General features: G+C 47.4%; 1 protein-coding gene across 4 annotated transcripts in view; it reads right to left on the bottom strand.

Annotated features, from left to right (window-relative positions):
* Window positions 1–18,667, bottom strand: part of raph1a (Ras association (RalGDS/AF-6) and pleckstrin homology domains 1a) — a 55,825-nt gene that overhangs the window by 23,370 nt on the left and 13,788 nt on the right. For all 4 annotated transcript variants that reach the window (XM_076993772.1, XM_076993774.1, XM_076993773.1 and 1 more), the window contains exon 2: window positions 17,051–17,119. The gene's annotated coding sequence lies outside the window, so the exon portion shown is untranslated. The remainder of the gene's footprint in view (window positions 1–17,050; window positions 17,120–18,667) is intronic.

The following is an 18,667-nucleotide window of genomic DNA, read 5'->3' as shown; positions in this document are numbered from 1 at the left end:
GGGGAGGTGGAGTGGCGGCTCCAGGGTCCAGACCTTGGCTTCGAGCCCCATACAGAGTCATTAAACAGGTTGAGCGCTGCACCAAGCCTGCCCAAGGAGACCCCCACACAGTGAGCTCCGCAGCAGCCCAACAGCACAAGAGCAGGACTACACAGATCCCCAAATGTAAACTGCAAATCCTGGTAGTGAAGTCTTGCCGCTACATGGCTAACAGTGGAACGAACGTCCTGGCTGGGCCGCCTCATACTCCCAGTGAGGGAGAGAGAGTGAGGCAGAGAGAGAGAGAGAGAGAGAGAGAGAGCAGGAAGGGAATTAAAGAGAAGCCTTGCCGTCAGCAGTGCTACAATTAGCTCCCTGTGGTTAGCTGCTCTGTTATTTGGGCCTGAATTGGCAAGCTTGGGGCGTGGGATGCTCCCTGTGTGACACACACAGACACACACACACACATCCATACACACCCATGCTCACACCCTTATACCCATACACACATAGACACACACCCACACCCCCACCCAAAGGCCAGAAAAGGAGTTTGCTTGTAACACTCCCTGCTGACACAGACTGGACCAGCAGGAATAGGTGTGAGTGTGTGTATATGTGTGTTTGGGTGTAAGACAATCTCTCACAGATCTGTGATCTGGGCCTATATTTATCAGACTGCTCAAAGGTTGATTACTAACCTCGGGGTTTGCCAACAGTGCCTGCAACCTATGGAATGAGGCCCAGTGCCTGGAAAGCCTCCGACAGCAGCATGGGTGAGCTGGGGACACCCCTGGGTGACCTGCTTTAGGCCTTTCTGTCAGGTCTAAAGTGGATCAACACCTCCATGCTTAGCACTCCCAGAGCCAGGACTTCAGCAAGCACCTCTCCTAGAGTAGGAGGGCTGATCCCAGATAAGCTGTCCCATGCAGCTTAAAAAAGCTAATAATAATAAATTAAAATAGAAAGATAATAAAAAGAAATACATAATAAATACATTTATTATAAGAGCCGACAACTCTTTTCCTGTAGCTCATATGACAAAGCAAGGTGCCAACACCTCCGAGGTCATGGGTTCAACTCCCAGGGAACACAGACACTGTGAAATACATACTACAAAATATACTGTATATATAAATCACTCTGGATAACAAATGAGGTAAATAACTCAAACTGCCTCTGGGCTGGAGTCAAGGCAGGTGGAGAAGAAGCAAAATCAACTTTATTTATATAGCACTTTTTACAATACATGTTGCCACAAAGCAGCTTTAGAAACACATGAGTCCAGATCCCTAATGAGCAAGCCAGGGGCGACAGTGGAAAGAGTGGAAAAACACCCCAGGTGGGGATTAGGAAGAACAGGAAGACTCAAAAGGGACCCCATCCTCCATTGGGCGGCTCAGCTAGCAGCAGTCCATTTTTATAGTTCCATATCTAGGCCCGGTCCCAATGTGGATGTTGGGCCTCAGGGAAGAGGCAGTACCCTTCCACTGGTGAGCCAGAGCACTTTCCTGGTGCTTTATGGAATTGTCTTTGTAGAAACATGCAACAAGGATCAAAAATCTCTCACACGTGCCAGTGATTAGCATGTGGCTCCGGCAGACTTATCTATAGCAGCATAACTAAAGGGAGAGGCCTGTAGGTGACCACAGTCATGAGGGCTCACTGAGCCACCCCTTAGAACTAAGAGAACCCTACATGTTGAAAGTAAGATTGGTCGTAGTATGCCACAAATTCCCTCAGATATCCCTCAGATACCACTTAGTGCTTTACAGGTTAAACTGAAGAATTTTTTAATCAATCCTATATTTAACCGTGAGGCAGTGCATTCTGTACGAGTTGGAGTTTCTTTAGGGACTTTTTAGAGCATCCAATTAAAAGACAGTTAGAGTAGTCCAATCTGCAGACAAAAACGTGATAAGACAAAAATTGAGCATCATCTGCATAGTAAAGAAAGCTAATACCATGCCTACGAATGATTGTGCCTAATGGTAGCATATATAATGAGAATAATATGGGGCCCAATAAAGATCCTTGTGGGACACCATATTTTACCTTTGTGCATTCTGAGCATTCATTATTTACTAGTACAAATTGATATCGACCTGTCAGGTAGGATTTGAACCAGGAGAGTGCTTGACCTCTTATGCCAAATTAGTGTCTGTAGCCTATCCAGTAGCATGTTGAGGATGATGATGTCAAAAGCATCACTAAGGTCTAAGAGTATGAATGAATCCTTTATCAGAGGATATTAAGAGATCATTAACTACTTTAGTCAGTGCAGTTTCGGTGCTGTGGTAGGATCTAAACACAGACCGAAACAATTCAAGGACGTGATTTGCAAAGAAACTACTAGTTGGACAGATCATGGAGAACCATATGAACCTACAGGGCTGCTTACAAACACACATGCAGGCTGCTGTCTGCACTAGATGGACAGGCCTGCTGAGAACATTCACAGTGTCGCAAGACTGCACGTCCAATCAAAGCTGGAGTGGTACGTTCAGCATGGCCTGCTGCTGTACACTGTTGTCAACATCCTCCCCACAGACACCTTCTCCTCTGGGCCAGACTGGAAGTAGCTGACATCAGCTTGGCTTTACCATGGTGCACCAATCGGGATCCATTAGGAGTTTGGGGGTAAACAAACGTAACTTTTTATGATTAGGTGATGCAGAGCAAATACAGTCGAAGGAGTGAATATCAGGTCACGGCATTGGACGTTTATATAACGAATGACCGTATGCTGTGGAAATGCAGCAAAGGGATGCAAGACTTTAAAAGGCTTACAGAAAACCAGCTGAAGGAACAGCTCTTGAAACAGCCTAAGAACTGAGAACTGGGAGTTTGTCATGAGAGCAGCCTGCAGGATGTGTGCGCGTGCGTATGCGTGTAGGAGGACAGTCTAATGTGAACAGGAAATGGACAGGATGTAATGGATTCCTCATTCCCCCTCATGGCTTTCTGCATTACGTAACACATCCTTTGCTGATGGGCACCACAGCTAAAAGGCCAAAGCTTGAGTGTTTAAAGAATGTGTCACAAGGGTAAAAATAAATGAATAAACAAATACATTAAAGATATGTCTGAAAGACCATAACACTATGGTACATATTAAAGGCCAGTTAATTAAACTTAAACACAATACCAGTCCTAAGCAGCCATCACTGAGTGTGTGAATGTCTGGCCCCATTCTGTAACCTCGGACTCTGTGGAGATCAGCCCCAGTGCTGGACTTTATGACCCTTTCTGAGCTCGGGGTCAGAGGTCAGGCTCAGCGGGGCGTGAGGCTCTGGAAGAGTGTTCGTTCCCTTCAGGTCACACCACTACACCTTGCGTCCATTCTCCTCGTTACACTTATCCGAACCTCGACAGGGTCACCGGGGCGACCAGCCTGGAGAGCGTGGAGTGGAAATGAAGAACAGCAGCCCTGCAGGAAAGACTCCAGCCCTGCAGGAAAGACTCCAGCCCTGCAGGAAAGACTCCAGCCCTGCAGGAAAGACTCCAGCCCTGCAGGAAAGACTCCAGCCCTGCAGGAAAGACTCCAGCCCTGCAGGAAAGACTCCAGCCCTGCAGGAAAGACTCCAGCCCTGCAGGAAAGACTCCAGCCCTGCAGGAAAGACTCCAGCCCTGCAGGAAAGACTCCAGCCCTGCAGGAAAGACTCCAGCCCTGCAGGAAAGACTCCAGCCCTGCAGGAAAGACTCCAGCCCTGCAGGAATGTCTCCAGGTGGGCGGGGTGTGGGCAGCCCATCAGCCTATCCACAGACCTTCAGGAGAGAGAAGAGTCCCACGTCTTCCCCTGCAGGCCGTTGAAAATGGAAACGTGGCAGCTTTGAAGTGGGGTTACGACCCAAAGAAATTCCTCTCACTGCACATGCGAAGGCCTAGACGTAACACAAAAAACATGTTGGGGTGTGTGTGTGTGTGTGTGTGTGTGTGTGTGTGTGTGTGTGTTCACACGCGTTCACATGTTAGAAAGCAGCTGAGCTACATGGTCTCTCTGTGAGATGCGGTCACATTGCACAGGCCTGTGCAGGCGTTGTTCACGCGTAGCACGCCACAACGCACTCATCCATCCCAGAGCCCCGCGCCTCACACAAGGCATTCTGGGAGCAATGCCTTTCTCCAGAGTGGCCAGAAAGTGCTTCCGTAGCTCCACATCCCCGCCAGCCCGTCCTGCTAAACGCAAATTATGCAAACAGACCAACTTTCAGCAGTACGCCCCTGTCAGACTCCCGTACCGCACGGCAATCAACCTGCTCCTGCTCCGAAAAGGCACATGCTCCCATTCTGAAAGTCTGGTGTGTTGCTCAGATTAAGATTACAGATTAATCCGATTACTGATGAATGACTGATTAATCAGATTACTGATGAATGCCAATTGTACACATGGAGCATCCACAAGGGTCTATATACTGCACCCCCCAACACCCTAATACTGCCTGAATTTCACACAAGGTCTTTCAGACGGTGTCTTTCGTCTGACCTAGTCACTCCATAGATGTAGGACGGTGAAGCTGTAGCCATTGGCACAGCCAACGCGCCCGTGTGCCAACATTATGGGGGTTGTTGAAGCCTGTTGTTCTTCAGCACAAAGATGAGCCTGTGAAAACAGGCAGCGTGCTAACGAGCGCTCGCCCTCCTCCAAATAGCACAGCGGCCATGTTGGGGGATGACCTTAAATATTTTGTTTGTGGTGAACAGAATGGGTGGCTAATTCTATACAACACCACAATAAGCCCCTCACACGGATTACATTCCAGCGGAGCTGTGGTGGAAACACACACACACACACACACACACACACACACACACACACACACACACACACAAAGCATCCCTGCATGCATGTGTGTATGTAGACACACAGTGCACACACACAAATGTATACGCATGCACCCATGTTCATATTATATATACATATGAAAGACAGAAAGAGATATAGATAGAGAGAGAGGGAGAGAGAGAGAGAAAGAGACGAGAGCTTCAAATGAGATCCAGATCCTCTTTTCTTTTCAAAGACAAAAACCCAATGTAGTGATGCTCAGTAGTGACTAGCTGGCTTCAGTCACCGTAGGAAAAAATGAAAAAGAATCAGCAAGAGACTCCAACTCACGGCTCTAGTATTCCAGATGTGAGCAGGAGCAGAGAAAAACACACACGTATGCACATGCGAGCGCACAGACACTCACACACACACACACACACACACACACACACACACACTCATGCACACACTCATGCACACACGCTGCGTGGTGGTCACAACATAGGAGCAAAAATAGACAAGAAAGAGGACTGGTCTGAAAATGTGTTCTTGTGAATTGGGACGAGCTTCTGGGACCCGGTGGGAGCTTTTTCCTCTCGGCACACGTGTGCTCAACATACATCTCCCTCTCTTTCTGTCTCTCTCTCTCTCTCTCTCCTCTCACTCCCCCAGGGGAGGCAGGATGTGACTCTCCAAGTGCATTACATCCGCATCAGACAGCAGCCCGGGACGGTCTCTATACAACAGCAGGCTGACAAACACGCTTTATTGCACATTTGTTTTTCGTTTAGTTTTTCCAAGAATGAGCGTGTGCAGTAAATGATACACTGCAGAGATGTGACCGAACATGATGGATGTCTCCCATCTACTCAATTATTCAGCTTTTTTGTTCAGACTGAACTGCACGTTTTCTGGATCCATGTGTGAATGCACAGCACAGCACAGACCGACTGTCTGTTTACATCCAGTGTTTTACATTAGTCATATCTCAGCAATGAAGGCTTAAATGTATTTTTATGTTACATGCATGTACTATTGTTGACTGTGAAAGAGAAGGTCATCATCACATAGCAGCACTCTAACACCCAACTGCAGCGCTAGTAGCACTCTTTTAGCATTGAAGACGGTGGATGAGTGAAGCAGTGAATGAGGAAGTGGATGAAGACGTGATGGAGGGAGTGGAAGAATGAGGTAGTCAATAAGTGAGGGAGTGGATGAGTGAGGAAGGGAGTGGAAGAATGAGGTAGTGGATAACAAACTCAGTTTAGGAAAAATTGAGGCCTGCGTAAGAGATGTCGAATGTTGGATGTCTCTAAACTTCCTCCAACATTATGGTGACAAAACGGAGGTTCTCCTTCTGGGCCCAAAGGCCGCAAGACCTAATGATCTAATGCTTAATCTCACAGACTACCCCATTACACCTGGCGCAGAAGCCAAGAATCTCGGCGTCATACTCAACTCTGACCTATCATTTGATAAATACATAGATAATACTACTAGGATAGCTTTTCTACATCTCCACAACATTGCCAAGTTAAGAAATGCATTATCACAGCATGATGTAGAGAAAATAGTACACGCCTTTGTTAGCTCCAGATTAGACTACTGTAACTCATTACAGTCAGGATGCTCATATAGGAATCTAAATAAACTTCAAATAGTTCAAAATGCCACAGCCAGATTTCTGACTAGAAGTAGAAAATGTAATTATATCAGACCAGTCCTATCAGCCCTGCATTGGCACCCAGTTAAATTCCGTATTGATTTAAAAATTCTTCTACTGACATATAAAGCACTGCATGAGCTTGCTTCTGATTACCTCCAGGAACTTATTTACAATTATGAACCCCCATGTCTACTAAGATCACAGGGTGCTGGCCTCTTACTAGTTCCAACAATTAACCTTTTCTTATAAGGGCCCCCAACTATGGAATAACCTTCCTGAATGTGTCCGGGACTCTGACACAGTCTCAATCAATTGTATGGTGTCCCACAAGGATCTGTACTGGGCCCCATATTACTCTCATTATATATGCTACCACTGGGCACTATCATTCGTAGGCATGGTATTAGCTTCCATTGCTACGCAGATGATACTCAGTTGTATATATCTTCTAATCCAGATGATACCACCACAACTCTCAAGATTGAGAACTGCGTCCAGGATATTAAAAACTGGATGCCGTCTAATTTTTGGATTTCTCCTAGTTCCAAAAATTAGTAAAACTACAGCCGGAGGCAGAGCTTTCTCTTTTAAAGCCCCTCAATTATGGAATAGTCTTCCAGCTCCAATCCGAGATTCTGACACAGTTCCAATCTTTAAATCTAGACTTAAGACTCACCTGTTTAATCAAGCCTTCAGCTAACATTCCCCTTGTAAGGTGTAGGGGCTTGGGGGCCCCCAGCCGTTGAGATTTCTGGTGATCTGAGATGTTGATGCTGTCATCCAGCTGTGTCTTGGCATCACTCTATTTGTGACTATGACTTGACTGGAAAGCAATGTCTCAGTGAGCCCTCATGCCTGTGGTCACCTCTGAACCCCTCCCTTTAGTTATGCTGCTATAGATTAGTCTGCCGGAGCCACATGCTCATCACTGGCACGTGAGCTATGTACATTTAAATCAATGGTGGTTTAAATTCATGTCCACTCAGTCTGTATTGTCTATCTTCTTGCATGGCTCTACCCAAGACGATTGGATACAGGCACCTGCAGGCACCTGGGGGATGGTCTGGCTGCCGGTGGATGTGCTGATGCCGGGGTTCACCTGGGGAGTAACACTGCAGTCGGAGCCTACAATACCAGCATCACTGCTCCGACACGGAATGAAAGCCTGGCATTCATCAACAGACATTTACAGTGACAATATCAAAACCCAGAACTTTCAATTCTACCTTTTACCTAGTCTGATTGTGTGATCTGTGTGTGACTTTTGTATTTGTGTGTTAACGGGCCGCCCAATGGAGGATGGGTTCCCTTTTGAGTCTTGGTTTTCCAGAGGTTTCTTCCTATTCCCCACCATCATAGGGAGTTTTTCCTCGCCACTGTCGCCTTTGGCTTGCTCATTAGGGTTCTGGACCCATAGTATTGTTAACCTTGTAAATCCTGTAAAGCTGCTTTGTGACAACTTGAGTTGTTAAAAGCGTTATACAAATAAACTTTGATTTGATTTGATTTGAATCTTTAAGTCTAGGTTGATAACTTACTTATTTAGTTTAGCGTTTGGTTAATGTGCCCTTTTAGATAAAGGTTACAGATCCAGGGGTTCATAGGTGAATGGTTTTATGGTAAACTGGGGCGCTGGTGCTGTCATCCTGTCACTGCACATGGTCACTCATATTTGTTGACGGTGTAGTGGATGGATGCCTCAGGATGCTCCCAAGTCTATGTTACCTTCTGGTTCTGCCTTTTCAGCTAGGCTGTAATAATTAAATTTAATGCTGGAGTTGCTGCCACACTCCAGAAATATTTAAATTTCATCTGTCCCGCATATGATCCTATACAGAGCTAATTTTCCCTGTTTTATCTTCTCCACATGGCTGCCCACCTACTCGAGGAACACTGAGATGAGGAGAGATGAGCCTTTCCAGAGATCCATCCTGGGCCAGCCACCTCCTGCTTAACCAGATATGATGGAGTATCAACCCATTGCCCTGACTAACCAGTGTGGATGAAGGATAAACCCACTACCCTCTCACCGCCCTGAATTCTCCTCTGCTATGACTAACATGACCAACCATCAAGACGTTTAGGACTGAATAGGAATTACATAGAGAACTCATGTATATAAAAACCAAGATGAGATTTATTTATCCTTCCCATATTTTCTTTGTTTTTCCATCTCTTTAATTGTTATGGTGACCGGCGTCGGCCAGAGGAGGATGGGTTTTTACCTGCCACTGTCACCCTTGGCTTGATCACGGGGGGCTTGGACTTGGGCACTTGTAAAGCTGCTTTGTGACAACAACTTTTGTAAAAAAGTGCTATATGAATAAATGTTGATTGATTGATTGATAAGTGTGTGGGGTGGGGGGGGGGGGGGGGGGGGGGGTGAGTGAGGGAGTGGATGAGTGACTGAAGGGAGTTACAACTAGACCAATGAAGTGCTAATAAAAAGCTACACAATACTGAATTAACTATGCTGTTCAAGCCAGACTGTTCATGTCCCCCCATCATTTCACTCAGCAGCACTGAGGAAAAAAAACAAATATCACACCAACAACTGCGGTGCACAGTGGGGAGGGCTGGTCACACAGTCAGCCATGTGGGTCTGTGCTTGCTTTGTGTATCCTAAGTGAACAACGGCATGTTCTTGTGGTAGTCTGGGGAAGCGCTTTCTCAGAGAGCTTAATCACGGCACAGTGAGGGAACAGTTTAGATATACCAGAACCACAATCAATCTCCTTTTGGACACAAGGAAACTCACACAGCAGTTGGGCACCTTCTCGTACGACGTGTTCACTCAGCACACGTTTTCTATCCCAGCTGGCCTGAGGAGCTACAGAAGACCAGGACCGCCTGTGAGGTCGCACACACACATCTACGTGATGAGGAAAACGTGGTTTAACCAAGGACTCCCGGAAGAGCGGGATTGTGGGGCCGAGACAGGGCCATCACTACTGGATCCCACCGCACTCAGGCAGAAGCAACCTCAGGCCCTGTTGCCACAGCTTTCACCCCCACAACACACAGTTGTTCCGTCTTCATTACCGTAGTCAGCAGCGTCAGGAGAGAATAGCAGGCGTAACTTGTTCAGTGTAGTAGCTAGTGGTTCTTTTTACTGGAAAAAGGTTTTTTTAACTGAGGATTCACTTGTGACTGGGTGGCAAGATGAAAGATGAAGTGCTTCAAACCGTGAAATGTGAAGACAGATTATACAGAGTCTAGCAGGTCGACCTGAACATCTAAACATCTGCGCTGGAAGAGCTCAATCCATCTCCTTTTCGCACAACCAACCAAAAGGTGCCAGACCAGCAGGTCGGCCTGTCCCCTCTGCCTCGAAATGCCCTGTCCAGCCGCTGTGCCTGCGGAACCTGGCCGTCCCTCCCCTAAACGCGTGCTCAACGTGACCACACGTTCCCGCCTCATTCTAGAGGTCCCGTACCGCATTCCAGCAGCTGACCCGTCAGCCCCAGGGACGAGCGTGGGACCGTGGCAGCAGCTGACTGCGGTTGAAGGTCTCGTTTCCCTCCTGTCGGTTTCTGTTCGCACGCTTCTTCGCGACCCGCAGCGGTTACAAGGATTCCCCCGTGTACTGCCCCTCCACCCAGCATGCAAAGCTGTGCGGAATATCCGTCCCAGCGTGAGCAACTTGCACAGCAGTGCCCTGCTGTACAGTGCTAATGTGCCAAGTTTTACCCCAAAACACTCGAGTACAGATGTCTTTAAGACAATAAATGGCTTTTCAAGACATGGGAGTCGTGGAAGACTGCACTCTGGGTTTGGTTACAGTACTGGCAGTACAGAGTGTAGTGATGCAACTGTACAGACCCAAGCTGAGGGGGGTGTGTGTCACATTGTGATCCCAAATAAATGAAACTAAAAACAGAGAAAGCAGCTAAAACTTTAGTGGGAAAAAAAGCATTCCCAAATGGAGTAACTCTTACAGAGAACATTTAGACTACAGCATTTAGACTATGGAAAGAATATAGCTACAACCTGCAATTGTGGTATGGAAAATACTGTAATACAAAATCACGTGACAATATAATAATCGTGCGACATGACTGAGACTTGCCAACATAATTTTGACAAAGGTTATTTACATTTGTTGGATCATGTGAAAGTCATGATTCAGCAAAGTCACCACAATACTCCTCCAAAATGCCAGAGATTGGTCAAGAGCTTTACAGAATGCGCAGACTCGCACACACACGCACACGCACACACACCACACACACACACACACACACACACACACACACACACACACACACACACACACACACACACACACACGTAGGCGCACATAGAGGGCTCATTTTTGTAAAGCAGCTCCTTACGATTATACAAGGTCTCATATTTGTTCTAAACAGCAAGACTGACAATGACAGCAGTTGTTCTACCTCCAACTAAAGCAACAGGGAATAAAAATATACAATAAAACCTTTGTCACCCGGTGAAAAGTTCATGAGGAAGAGAGGAGTGGGCAAAAATCACACACACAGACACACACACACACACACACACACACAGACACACAGACACACAGACACACACATTTTCATCTTGTCTGACAACACTAAGACCGAGAACAGCCCCAGATTCATGGAGAAGAAGGCCAGAAGCATCACCTCCTAAAGCCCTCCAGGTCAACATTCCCTATTCATTTTCCCAGCAGTCAGAGCCATGGTATCTCCAGGATGTACTTCGGTACGGCTCGGGCCCAGAAGTAGAAACCGCAGGGAAACAGGGACAACACATGGTTGGTCTCACCCCGATCCTGCACAAACGAGGAAGACTTTAAAAACTGTCCTAAATTAAAGTCCGTTCACCATTATCAAAATGTTAAATCCTCTTAAAGAGACGTGCCCTTTCTCTTTAAATCCAGGGAGAGCTTTTAGAAGAATGCAATAGAGGGCTGTGTGTTTCAAAAAAGGATTGTCTTGGGCGAGCATTCAGCAGGGACAGGGCGGAAGCTCGTCCCTGGGCCGTGCTGCCGATCGCCTCCAGACAGCGGTCCTCAACCGTGGCCGTGGCAGCCAGACGCAGCCCAAAACAAAGCCCTATTGAGTCTGCCTTTGATAAGAGGGAAGAACATTCAGAATACAGACGAGGTTCCATCCTGTACCGCTGACGTTGAGGCCACGCAGCAAAGGGTGGCGCTCAGAAACGCTCGAGCGCAGCTCTGAGCCACGAGTCTCAGGCTTGACGCATTGTCTTGAATAAAGGAAATCGCATGCAAACTTTCCAGTCCAGACCTTGACTTTGCAAATCGAAGTCTTTGCCCAGCTGGAGATCCTCAGCTAAAGGACGGCAGGACTTCCAAACAACCCCACGTGCCTCTGCTTACGGGTGCCTGTAATCTACTACACTCTCCCCACACCTGATGTCACCGCAGTTTTCCAGACACGTCACAACACTGCATCCTGTGCTAAAATAAGCACGGGTGTTAATAGTACAGTGTGTATTTATTCAGGAAGCCTTGCCGTTTCGCCTTCTATTTATACATCACCTCCCTCCATAAACAAAGACCCATTCAGTACGGCTCCCTGGTCAAAGGCATGTGGTGACGGACAGGACTGTAGTCTGGCTCTTACACACAGAACTAATAAAAGACCTCTTAACAGCAATTCACACTAACGGAAATTTGATGTCTGTCGGCCAGAGCCCATCTATAATGTCTGACTTGGGCTCCAAGATGGTGGAAGAATGATGTTTTGAGGATAATCTACATGCTGGTCTCAGTTTACAGGCAGTTGCGTGTACAAGACTCATAGCATCACAACTGGTAGGAATTCTTTCCTACATCGTGTGAGGTCAGTAAAGCTGATTCGTCCAGGCTAGAAGATCCAGGAGCCATGTTAAGTGCTCCAGAGATCAGCTTATGTCTGGACCATATCAACATTCTCACTACGATATGAAGATGGTTCTCCTTATAAGACTTCTGAAAGAACTGCATGGCACATAAATGAGAAAAAACTGATTTAGAGCAGGTAGCACAGGACAAAATGAAATCTTTAAAAGTCTAACTTCAATATTAGTGGCACACAAATTAGAACAAACATAGAAAAAGATTTGGTTCCTCAGTCCACCACACAAGGCAACTAAAATCAATGCAAGGCAATGGTCTGCAGGCAGCGCTATGATATTACACCTAAATGTTTCCAAAAGCACTAAACAGAATAGTGTAAAGCATGAACAGGGCGCAGAGACCATTAAAACTGCCATAAACTGATATACGGTCCAGGCTAAGGGAACGGGTCCAGCTGCAGCCAGCCCTCCTGACACAACAAGGCCCTTCTCCACGGTGCCCCCCCCCCCCCCCCCCCCCCAAAAGACGATGGGTAATAACCATGGAAATCTATAGAGCCTGGATGTTTTGCTTGAAGTCCTGGTTTTAGGACGCACTTTGGCCCAATAGGCAGCTGCTTCTCAGCTACCCAGCACAACATGGCAACAGATGTTCCTCTAAGCATTCCAGCCAGTTGCCTCCTGTCCGTTATGTGGTCGGCTCCGGGTATCAGCGGAGCGTGGAGGAGGGCGGAACGAAAACGATTTTTCCAAAAGAGGAAATGCACTTCTTAATCAGGCATGGGGTGTCCATCACACACACAGGCAGCTCAATGCCATCACGTGCAAGAACAAGTGTGACATTATAGGGAGAAAACAGAGGAAAGGAAGGAGGGTGAGAGGGAGAGAGAGAGAGAGAGAGAGAGAGAGAGAAAGAATGTGAGAGAATGAGAGAGCTTGAGGGTGCCTGCCATCGACAAGCAGATAGAAGACGGCAAGACTAATGTCTGCGTTCAGCCACTGAACCCCCTCCAATGGGAGAGAGGATTCACATATAGCTCTGCCAATCAGAGCAGCCGAGGGAGGGAGGCAACATGGTGGAAGCATGCGACCAGGCTGCCAAATGAGCCCACGATGCAAGCGCAGGGAGGGTAGGGATGCTCCAGCCTCTAATCTGCTCTAGCAGCATATCACATGGGTCTCAAATTAGGTGAGGATGAGAACTGATAGCACTGCTTTATAAAATAGTTCTCAGTGAGAGGGCTGCACAATATGTCATTGATGGATATCAGCCGATACTGGCTGTAGCAATACTGATACCGATACAGATACTAATACCAGTAGGTATTCCAAAAGCAGTCATGGGGCAGTCATGGCCTGGCGGTTAGGGAACTGGTCTTGTGACCGGAGGGTCGCAGGTTCGATTCCCAGACCTGAGGCCATAACTGAGGTGCTAACCCTCAGTTAACCCTCAATTGCTCACTTGTATAAAAATGTAAGTCGCTCTGGATAAGGGCGTCTGCCAAATGCCATAGATGTAGATGTAGATGTAATACCGATACCGATAGGCAGCATGTCCAGAAACAACATGAGCATGCAACATGTTGTTGCTCATATCCCAGTTCCGATGGTTTCTGGTAGCTCAGATCATTAGTTTCATCCAACAATCAAACAAATTTGATCTAAATATCACAGGGCAATATAAAAAAAGGTCATACCAATGGTTTCAGTGTGTCGCCAATGTGCAGAGTGAGGTTCTGGTCCTTGCTGTGTGGCGCTATCAGAAGAGCATGATCCACATGTTGGGCCACCAAACGCCTCCAGCACGCTCATTCACACCAAAGCCTGCGTCTCATCCTCCAGATCAGTCGGCTGTGCTGGCCAGCAGATCTAGCACCTCCAGCCCGGCAAGACAACTCCCCCCCCGCTGCTGAAAATCTATTTGGTTCCACCTGGCCATGCACCAGGAGAAGCGGAGTACAGTTTTCCAGTTTCAGTTTTGATCCACAGCAGACTGTCCAAGTTAAACACAAAGCAAGACACTTCATAACAGGCTAAATCGTCCTAGCAACTGCATATTTCTCCCAGTTTCAGGCTTCCAAAATTACTTTAAAAACATGTTAAAAAAAAAAAAAAACACCCTTTAATATTTTATTCATTAAATTCAAACATCATGTTTTTCATGATGACAAAAATCACGTTACAATGTGCATCCTTGGACTTCACAATCCAGGGCAACCGAAGGGAAATTTCAAGCCATAATCACTAATTAAAATGAGAAGCACCACAACAACACAATTACTAACAGGAATGAGACGCATGGTCTCGGTGTCTTGGATCCGCAGAGCTGATGCTGTTCACTGCACTCTGCCACAGAGCAGCCAGTGGCCTTCACAGCAAAATTGATGGTCTTGAAATATAAAACCATGCTAATCCTCTAATGGCTGCACCTCAGCTGGCGTGAGCGTGGAGGAGGGGGTGCTGTCTGGCATAAGGCCCTGGGGAAAATGAGCTAACGCTCTTCCCAGACAGGTTTTTACAGATACGCACACTCAGTGGATGCACAAATATGCCAAACGACTACGATGCCCCACCGTGAACCGGAGCGTCCATGATGGGTAGTGGCCTCTGTTAGAATGTGAAGATTTGGCACAGACCGGTAGGTCTGATGCTCTTTCCCCACACACAGTAGGGGGGCTGTACTTGCACTGCACACATGCAAACTGACATCACGCCTCACACTATAAATCAATAGAATTAGTTATTCCCTCTCCGACTGTCTCGCAAACCCAGCCTCGAACACAGCGTCATAACGTGGTGCGACTGGAGCGTGCGAGCAAGCGTGCGAGCGCCTTTGATCGGCGCTGTGGTCCTCAGAAAGCATTCCTCGCCCACTCTCGTGCGGTAGCTGGTTTATACAGAGCGATGAAATGAGCGTTGAGGAAAGGCAAAGTAATATATGAGGAGTGAAGTAAAGACCTGTAAATCACAGGACACAGGAGGGAAAGGAAGAGAGGGGGAGGGAGAGAGGGAGGTGAGGGAGAGAGGTGGAGAGGGAGGTAGGGGGAGAGGAGGAGAGATGGGGCAAGGGAGGTAGGGAGAGAGGGAACGACAGCCAAATGGAGACAAGGTGGTGATCCTCCCTTAGCCACATTACTCCCAGAACACCAGCACCACTCCATCCCTTCCTGTAGCCACTCACACATGCCTTATCTCAAAGAATTCCAAGTTGTAGTAGCAGCCATTTTGCTTCTTAAATGTGCAAGAACTGACATATGGCCACACAAAACGGGAAATGGCTCTTCAGGGGCTACAAAATGGAAGAGATCATAAGTAATGAGATGAAAGGTCTTCTTTACCATAAGTACACAGGTGGGAAAGAATGAGTATTTATGTAGTAGATATATCTATAGAAGCTATGTAGTCACAACACCCTCTGCACCAAAACACTCTGCAGACAGACCCAACTCTTCAGACTCCATGCCAACTGGCCCAGGCTATTCAGAGATCCACAAAGCCACACAACTCCGAGAACCTGCCAGCTCTCTGTTATGCTAGGCCTTGACGAACGTGCCGGATCCTGAAAGCAAGTCAACTTCTGTGGGCCCCAGAGAGCCAGGGCCTGTGCGGTGGCTGGGTCACGTCGGAGTCAGAGGCCAGCCGAACGTGGCCAGCCGAACCCAAGGACGATATGCGGCGGCACCGCAACAAACAGTGGTGCAGAGGAGCGACACGTTCTTCTTCTTTCCGAACGAGTGCAGTCAGAAACCCAACACTTCTGCACTCCAGACGCTCAGGAACGCTTCATCTTCTACGTGCAGGTGCCAAAGAATAACAAGCACTTCCGTTTGGCTTCAAGGCCACTGACACTTTGGCTCGACTAAGAGGCGTCATTAGCCGACACCGAGACATTACAAAGTCCTGAAATTAAAAACGTTTGCTTCCTATAAACCAACAATTTGTATGCGTTATCAGCAAAACTTCTTTACTGTCATTCCTGTCCCATCAATTTCATTCAAGTTCAACTTTGCCAGTGAACTTAAGCCAAACTCCCCAATTATCAAATATCTGAGACAGTGCGGTACAAATGTCTCCTCGGAAACGCAGGATATCTAACAGCCCAAACCCTGCACCAACACACATGCTTCCCTTGCTCGGCTGCTCGGACTGGGGGGAGTGTAGAGAGAAGACCTCCTAATTACTGTTCCAGGAAAGCGGTGATCCTGCCGTCGGGGCTCGTGCTAGCGAGGCACTCAGACAGGCCCGACGTCCGCCTCCGCCACGTCCCCTCTCATTACGCCCGGTGGGGGGGAATGCTGAGGTTCCTCCCCTCAGCAGGGCAGGAGGGGGTTAATAACGGTGGGGGCCACTAGTGGGGCTGATGGAATCTACAGTCCCTACGCTGTGATAACAGGCCAGCAGACACATGGGGCTGTAATTCAGCGAGATCAGAGGTTCCTGGAGGGAAAGTGTGCAGAACGCCCTGGAGAAACCCCACATGGCTTCATTTCACATGGACCCATCCACCTAGCAATCTCAGCAACATGCTGGGTTATTTGATATTTTTGTTCAGCCTGCCCAATGGAAGCTGATTTTAAAATGATCTTCTCTGCCCCCACACATTAATTTTCTTCTCAAAACTGTCATTGCTCTGTATGGAAATAGTGAAAAAGCTATAATGAATTGTTTATGGCAGGTAAAACCACAGACATCTGAGAGAGAGCTTCACATGGCCTACCAGGCAATACGTACAACTTCTTTTAAGTCACTCAAGAGCCAAGAAACGACAATAAAATTTTCAAGCAATAAAAAAACTGCGAGCAGGGATTTGCAAAGTCTGTGATGTGCTCACCTTTGGTTGGGTTCTGCTACTGCTCCAAGCTGAACACGACTTTGGGATGAATATGTGGCCTCAATCACTCTGTCAAAAAAAAAAAAATACAAAAGTCGTCAATTAATTCAGTGTGCAATAACTCATGTCTTTAATGCACTCTGTGGCCAAGGTTCTGCAAGGTAAGCATGTAGCAAACAGCTGTAAATTCTCTAGCGCACAGCGGGCAGGAGGAAGTGCTCAGGGCAGAACGGGGTAGTGCGAGCTAACGACGCAGCAGTAGAGGGCTTTGCTTGCACTGAACATGAAGAAGTGAACCCAAATGTGCCGGAATGTTCCATGTAAACAGCCTTTTCACAGACAATTTTGATCAAATACAAATGCAGACCTCTGGTCACATACAAGTTCCTGCTGGTCCGAGTCTTGAGGCAGGTGCCGAGAGATGTTTGGTCCAGCAATCAGCCTGTTGCTACTTCAGCAAAAAAACAGACACGCTTCGCCTCAACAGGCTGGTTGATGGGAATCCCTTCCAGTTCTAACATTTGAATCACGATAACATGTGTTTGAAAGAAAAAAAAAAAGATCAAACTCAAATGCAGACATTACTTAAGGACATTCAACAAATGTCTAAGTAATTACTGTACTGCCTAACACAAACTAGTTGGAACCACACTTTGAGCCAGCAGACAGCCTGCTGCCAGTTCCAACAATGCATTTTTGATGCTGGAGCCGCACACGTGGCCGATGCACGTCTTTTCCACAGGAATAAGGACACGTGTGACTAACGTGAGACTCAGTGTCTTAGTTCTATAAACCTATAAAGTTTCTACCCATCAAAGTCACTTCCTCTCTATGTCAGCCAAGCAGCTGTCTGCCTGAAACCTGCGTAGGAGGGGCTGCCTTTAAGCCCCGCCCTCATCTTAGTGCACGTGTGTGCCTACAGCTCATGTAATACAGCAGGACGAGCACAGTGCTAGCACGGAGTTCATTCCACATACCATCGCACTGATAAGCTACGCACGTCTCCCTGGATAAGACCGTCTGCAAAGCTCAAAAAACGTGACTGTATTTAAAAGCGCAAAAAGGACATTCCCAACTCGAATAGTCGAGTAGTCTGTGTTATGATAGTGTGTCTGATACAAGCCACAAAGACCTTAAAATGTTTTGCAAACAAACTGCCAGGATGTCCGAGTTATAAACAGATTCAACTGCTATACCATATGTAGTTGCGAGGTGAGTAATCCAGACAGTGGATCAGGTGGTTCCAGCACCCATGTGACGGTGCTCTGGGGAGCGCTACACCAGACAGCCACAGTGCTCCTGCTCATTCATCAGTGCCTGCTGTATCATTACCAAGCACTTTGTTAAGTGCTGTTCCAGAGTGGGTGGTGTCCGTTTGCTCAACTAAAACGAAGCGTGTCGTTCCATTAACCCAGCATGCCCAACTCACTGACCCAGTAACACAGACGCATCACCTTCGGCCACCTCCAACCAGGCGACTGTCATTCGAAATGAAGGTGTCGCATTCAGTGGGAAATCCAGCTTCAGACATCCAGCAGGAGGGACCCAGTGGGAGAGATCCAGCTTCAGAGATCCAGCTTCAGAGATCCAGCAGGAGGGACCCAGTGGGAGAGATCC

Source organism: Brachyhypopomus gauderio, unplaced genomic scaffold, assembly GCF_052324685.1.
Source record: "Brachyhypopomus gauderio isolate BG-103 unplaced genomic scaffold, BGAUD_0.2 sc122, whole genome shotgun sequence".
Classification (NCBI taxonomy): domain Eukaryota; kingdom Metazoa; phylum Chordata; class Actinopteri; order Gymnotiformes; family Hypopomidae; genus Brachyhypopomus; species Brachyhypopomus gauderio.
Note: the sequence above shows the minus strand (reverse complement) of the source record. Positions and strands in the feature narration are given on the sequence as shown.